The sequence below is a fragment of the Theropithecus gelada genome, chromosome 3, assembly GCF_003255815.1.
Source record: "Theropithecus gelada isolate Dixy chromosome 3, Tgel_1.0, whole genome shotgun sequence".
Taxonomy (NCBI): domain Eukaryota; kingdom Metazoa; phylum Chordata; class Mammalia; order Primates; family Cercopithecidae; genus Theropithecus; species Theropithecus gelada.
The window spans coordinates 103,605,482-103,611,667 of record NC_037670.1 but is presented as its reverse complement, the minus strand read 5'-3'; positions in this window follow the sequence as shown (position 1 = coordinate 103,611,667).

Here is a 6,186-nt window from a genome sequence, read left to right as displayed (position 1 = left end):
CTACTGTCATGGGGGTTTGTTGTACAGATTATTTCATCACTCAGGTATTAAGCCCAGTACAGTTTTTAATGGGGTTGTTTGTTATTTGCTTTTTGGATTAAGTTTTCTATAGATTCTGAATATAGACCATTGCCAGATACAAAGGTGGTGAATATTTTCTTTCATTCTGTAGGTTGTCTGTTTACTCTATTGACAGTTTATTTTGCTGTGCATAAGGTCTTTCTTTTAATTAGTTCTTACTTGTTAATTCTTGTTTTTGATGCAATTGCTTTTGAGGAATCAGTAATGAATTATTTGCCAAGGCTCATGGCCTTCATGAATGGCTTAATACCACTCCATTGGTGATAAGGTAGTTCTCACACTATTATTTCATGCAAGATCTGTTTGTTTAAAGGAGCCTGGCACCTGATCTTCTCTCTCTTGCTTCCTCTCTCTACATGCTATATGCCCACTCCCCCTTTACCTTCTGCCATGATCAAAAACTTCCTTAGTCCTCACCAGAAGTAGAGAAGAAGCCTGAAAACAATGAGCTAAGTAAACTTCATCCTAAGTAAACTTCTTTTCTTTATCTTTGTCCAGAATGGTATTCCCTAGTTTTCTTCTAGGATTTCTATGGATTGAGGCATTAAATTTAAATTCTTAATCCATCTTGAGTTAATTTTTGTACATGGTGAAAGACGTGTGTCCAGTATCATTATTTTGCATGTGGCTAGTCAGTTATCCCAGCACCACTTATGGAATAGAAAGTCCTTTTTGCTTTGCTTATGTTTGTTGACTTTGAAGAAGATCAGATGGTTGTAGGTGTTTGGCTTTATTTCTAAGTTCTCTATTATGTTCTATTGATCTATGTGACTCTTTTTTGTACCAGTACCACGTTGTTTTGGTGATTGTAGCTTTATAGTATGGTTTGACATTGGATAATGTGATGCCTCCAACTTTGTTATTTTTTTGGCCTAGGATTGCTTTGGCTATTTGGGCTTGTTTTTGGTTTCATATAAATTTTAAAATAGTTTTTCCTAATTCTGTAAAAAAATGACATTGGAAGTTTGATAGAAATAGTCTTAAATCTTTATATTGCTTTGGGCACTATGGCCACTTAATGATAGTGATTTTTCTAATCCAGGTGCAAGTAATGTTTTTCTATTTACATGTCTATGATTTCTCTCAGCTGTGTTTTATAGTGATCCTTGTAGAGGAATACCCATTCCTAGGTATTTTATGTGCTTGTGGCAATCACGAATGGGACTGCATTTTTGATTTGGCCTGCAACATGAACATTCTTTGTGTATAAAAATGATACTGATTTTTGTACATAGATTTTTATATACTGAAACTTTATTAAAATTGGTTATTGGTTCTAGGAGCCTTTTGACAGTGTATTTAAGGTTTTCTAGGTATATAATCATATTGTTAGTTAAGAGAGATAATTTAACTTTTTGGAATATTTTACTATTTGGAAGCCTTTTGCTTTTATGTCTTGCCCGATTTCTCTGACTAGGATTTCCAGTACTATATTAAAAAGGAGTGATGATAGTGGGCATCCTTGTCTTGTTATTATTATTAAGGGGGATGCTTCCAGCATTTCCATGTTCAGTATGATTTTAGCTGTGGGACTGTCATAGATGACTCTTCTTGTAATTACATTGAGGTGTGTTCTTTTGATCCTCAGTTTGCTGAGAATTTTTATCATAAAGGATGTTGAATTTTATTGAAAGCATTTTCTACATCAATTGAGATGATTAAATGGTTTTTATTTCTACTTCTATTCATGTACTGAATCACGTCTATTGATTTGTGTGTGTTGAACCAGTCTTGCATCCCAGGAATAAAGCGTACTTGATTGTGGTGAATTAACTTTTTTGATATGCTGCTGAATTTCATTTCCTAGTATTTTGTTGAGAATTTTTACATCTATGTTCATCAGGGGTATTGGCCTGTAGTTTCTTTTTACATTGTGTCTTTGCCAGATGGTATCCACGTGATACTGACTTTGTGGAATGAATTAGGGAGGAGGCCCTTAAGCTTGATTTTTGGGGAATAATTTCAGTAGATTTTGTACCTGCTCTTCTTTGTACATCTGGTGGAATTCAGCTGTGAATCCATCTGATCTGGAGCTTTTTATCATTGGTAGATTTTTTATTACTGATTCAATTTCAGAACTCAATATTAGTCTATTCAGAATATCTATTTCTTCCTGATTCAAACTTGGAAGGTTTTGTGGTTCCCTGAATTTATTCATTTCATCTAGACTTTCTAAGTTTTGTGTAAGATGGTTTGGATCTGTGACCTCTCCAAATTTCATGTTGAAATACAACCCCTATATTGGAGGTAAGGCCTAGTAGCAGGTTATGGATCATGGGGTGGACCTCTCATGAATGGCTTAGCACCATTACCTTTGTGAAAAGTTACTTCTCACATTATTAGCTAATGCAAGAGCTGGTTGTTTAAAAGGAGACTGGTACCTCATCCTCTCTCTCTTTCTTCCACTCTCTGTATGTGATATGCTGGCTTCCCCTTTGCCTTCTACCATGATCAAAAACTTCCTTAGACTTCACAAAAGAAATGCAGAAGTTGACACCATGTTTGTACAGTCTGAAGGACTATGAGCCAAATAAACTTTTTAAAAAATTTATACATTACTCAGCCTTAGATGTTCCTTTATAGCAATGCAAACAGTCTGTATAGAGGTGTCATAATAGTCTCGAGTAATCTTTTATATTTCTGTGGGATTAATTGTAGTGTCACCTTTGTTGCTTCTGATTGTGCTTATTTGCATCTTCTCTTGTTTGTTAATTTAGCTAATGGTCTATCAACCTTGTTTATCCTTTCATAAAACAACTTATAGTTCATTGATCCTTTGTATGAATTTTGGGGTCTTATTTTGATTCATTCTAGCTCTGGTTTTATTTATTTCTTTTCTTCTGCTATCTTTCTGTTTGGTTTGATCTTGTTGTAGTTCCTATAGGTGTGATATTAGATCCTTCATTTGACATCTTTCTAACTTCTGGATGTAGATGTTGAGCACTATCTCTTCTCTTAGCACATTCTCTTAACACTGACTTTGCTGTGTCACAGAGATTTTGCTATGTTCTATCTCTGTTCTCCTCTGTTTCAAATAACATTTTTGATTTCTGCTTTCATTTCATGTTTACCAAAAGTCATTCAGGAGCAATTTTTTTAACTTCCATGCAATTATATGGTTTTGAGTGATCTTCCTGGTATTGTTTTATATTTTTATTACACTGAGGTCACTGAGGTCCAAGAGTATGGTTGGTAAAATTTTGATTTTTTTGAATTTATTGAGACTTGCTTTATGGTTGAGCATGAAGCCAATGCATGTCCAATGCACAGGTGAGAAGAATGTATATTTTGCAGTTGATGGGAAGAATACTGCACAGATGTCTGTTAGGTCTAATTGGTTGAAAGTTGAATTTAAGATCAGAATTTCTTTGTTAGTTTTCTGTCCTAATGATTTGTATAATGATGTCCCTGCAGTATTGAAATAGTCCACTATTACTGTTTGACTGTATAATTATTTTCATAGTTCTAGAAGTACATTTTTATGAATATGAATGCTCCAATATTGAGTGTATATATATTTAGGACAGTTAAGTCTTGATGAATTGAATCCTTAATCATTATGCAATGCCCTTCTTTGAACTTTTTTCAGTTTTTTATTTAAAGTCTGCTTTTTCTGATAAAAGAATAGTGACCCTGGCCCTCTTTTATTTTCCATTTGCCTGATAGATCTTTCTCCAACCCTATACTTTGAGCCTATGGGTATCATTATGTGTGAAATGGGTCTTTTAAGATAGCAGATGAATAAGTGTTTTTGTTGTTGTCTTTGTTATTGTTGTTGTTTTATCCAGCTTGCCACTCCAAACCTATTTACTGGTGCATTTAAACTGTTTATACTTAAATTAATATTAATATGTGAGAGTTTGTACCTCTTATGAAGTTATTAGCTGGTTGCCTTATAGTTTCTTTTTTTAACTTTTATTTTAGGTTCAGGGTTACATGTGCAAGCTTGATACATAGGTAAACTCATGTCACAAAAGTTTATTGTACAGATTACTTCATAACCCAGGTACTAAGCCTAGTACCCAATGTTTTTGAGTTTTTTTCTGCTCTTCTCCCTCCTACCACCCTCCTCTCTCAATTAGGCCTCAGTGTCTGTTGTTCCCTTCTTTGTGTTCATGAGTTCTCATAATTTAATACCCACTTATAAGGGAGAACATGTAGTATTTGGTTTTCTGTTCCTTTGTTAATTTGCTAAAGATAATACCCTCCAGCTCCATCCATGCTCCTGCAAAGACATAATCTGATTCTTCTTTATGTCTGTATAGTATTCCATGGTGTATATGTGCCATATGTTCTTCATCCAATCTATCACTGATGGGCATTAGGTTGATTCCATGTCTTTGCTATTGTGAATAGTACTGTAATGAACATTTGTGTGCATGTATCTCTATGGTACAATGATATATATTTATCTGGGTATATACACAGTAATGGGATTGTTTGATCTAATGGTAGTTCTGTTTTTAGCTCTTTGAGAAATTTTCATGCTACTTTAAACAATCATTGAACTAATTTTCACTCCCACCAACAGTGTATAAATACTCCATTTTCTCTGCAACCTCACCAGCATCTGTTATTTTTTGCCTTTTAATAATAGTCATCTGACTGGTATAAGATGGTATCTCATTTTGGTTTTGATTTGCATTTCTCTATTGATCAGTGATACTGAGCTTTTTTTCTCATATGCTTGTTGCGCACATGTATGTCTTCTTTTGAGAAGCGTCTGTTCATGTCTTTTCCCACTTTTTAATGGGGTTGTTTTATTCTTGTAAATTTAAGTTCCTTATACATGCTGGATATTAGAACTTTGACAGATACATATTTTGCAAATATTTTCTCTCATTCTGTAGGTTTTCTGTGTATGCTCTATAGGTTCTGTAGGTCTTCTGTGTATGAGATGTTTTTCCATCTGTTTATCAGATTTATTTGAGTAATGTTTTAAAATTTTCCTTGTAGAGATCTTTCACCTCTCTGGTTAGCTGTATTCCTAGGTATGTTATTATTTTTGTGGCAATTTTGAGTAGGATTGTTTGCTTGATTTGGTTCTAGGTCTAGTTGTTGTTAATGTATAGGAATACTCATAATTTTTATAAATTGACTTTGTATTTTGAAACTGCTGAAATTGTTTATCAGCTGAAGGAGCTTTTGTGCTGAGATTATACAATTTTCTAGATATACAATTATGTCATCTGCAAACAGGGATAGTTTGACTCCCTCTCTTGCTGTTTAGATACTTTTTATTTCTTTTTCTTTTCTGATTGCTTTGGTCAATAATTCCAATACTATGTTGAATAGAAATGGTAAGAGAGAGAGAGCATCCTTGTGTCAATTTTTAAGGGGAATGTGTCCAGCTTTTGCTCATTCAGCATGATGCTGGCTATAGGTTTGTAATAGATAACTCAATATTTTGAGGTATGTTCCTTCAATATTTAGTTTATTAAGTGTTTTTAACATAAAGGGGCATTAAATTTTATTGCAAACCTATTCTGCATCCATTGAGATAATCATGTGATTTTTGTCTTTGATTTTGTTTATGTGATGAATTACATATATTGATTTAGATGTGTTGAACCAGTCTTGCATCTCATAGATGGCAGCTACTGGAAGCTGGTGAATTAGCTTTTTGTGTGCTGCTGGATTTGATTTGCAAGTATTATGTTGTGGATTTTTCCATCTATGCTCATCAAGAATATTTGCCTGAAGTTTTGTCCTATGTTGTGTCTCTGCCAGGTTTGGTTTCAGGATGACCCTGGCCCCATAGAATAAGCTTGAGAGAAGTTCCTTTTCCTCAATTTTTTAGGAATAGTTTTAGTAGGAATGGTTCCAGTTCTTATCGTAGAATTCAGCTATGAATTCATCTGACCCTGAATTTTTTTTTTTTTAGTTGGTAGGCTACTTATTGCTGATTCAATTTCTGGGCTCATTTGGTATAATCAGGGAATCAATTTCTTCCTGATTCAATCTTGAGAGGGTGAATGTGTCCAGGAATTTATTCATCTCTTCTAGGCCTAGTTTGTGTGCATAGAGGTATTTGAAGTAGTTTCTGGTGGTTATTTTTATTTATGAGGGGTCAGTGGTACCATTCCCGTCATCATTTCTAATTGT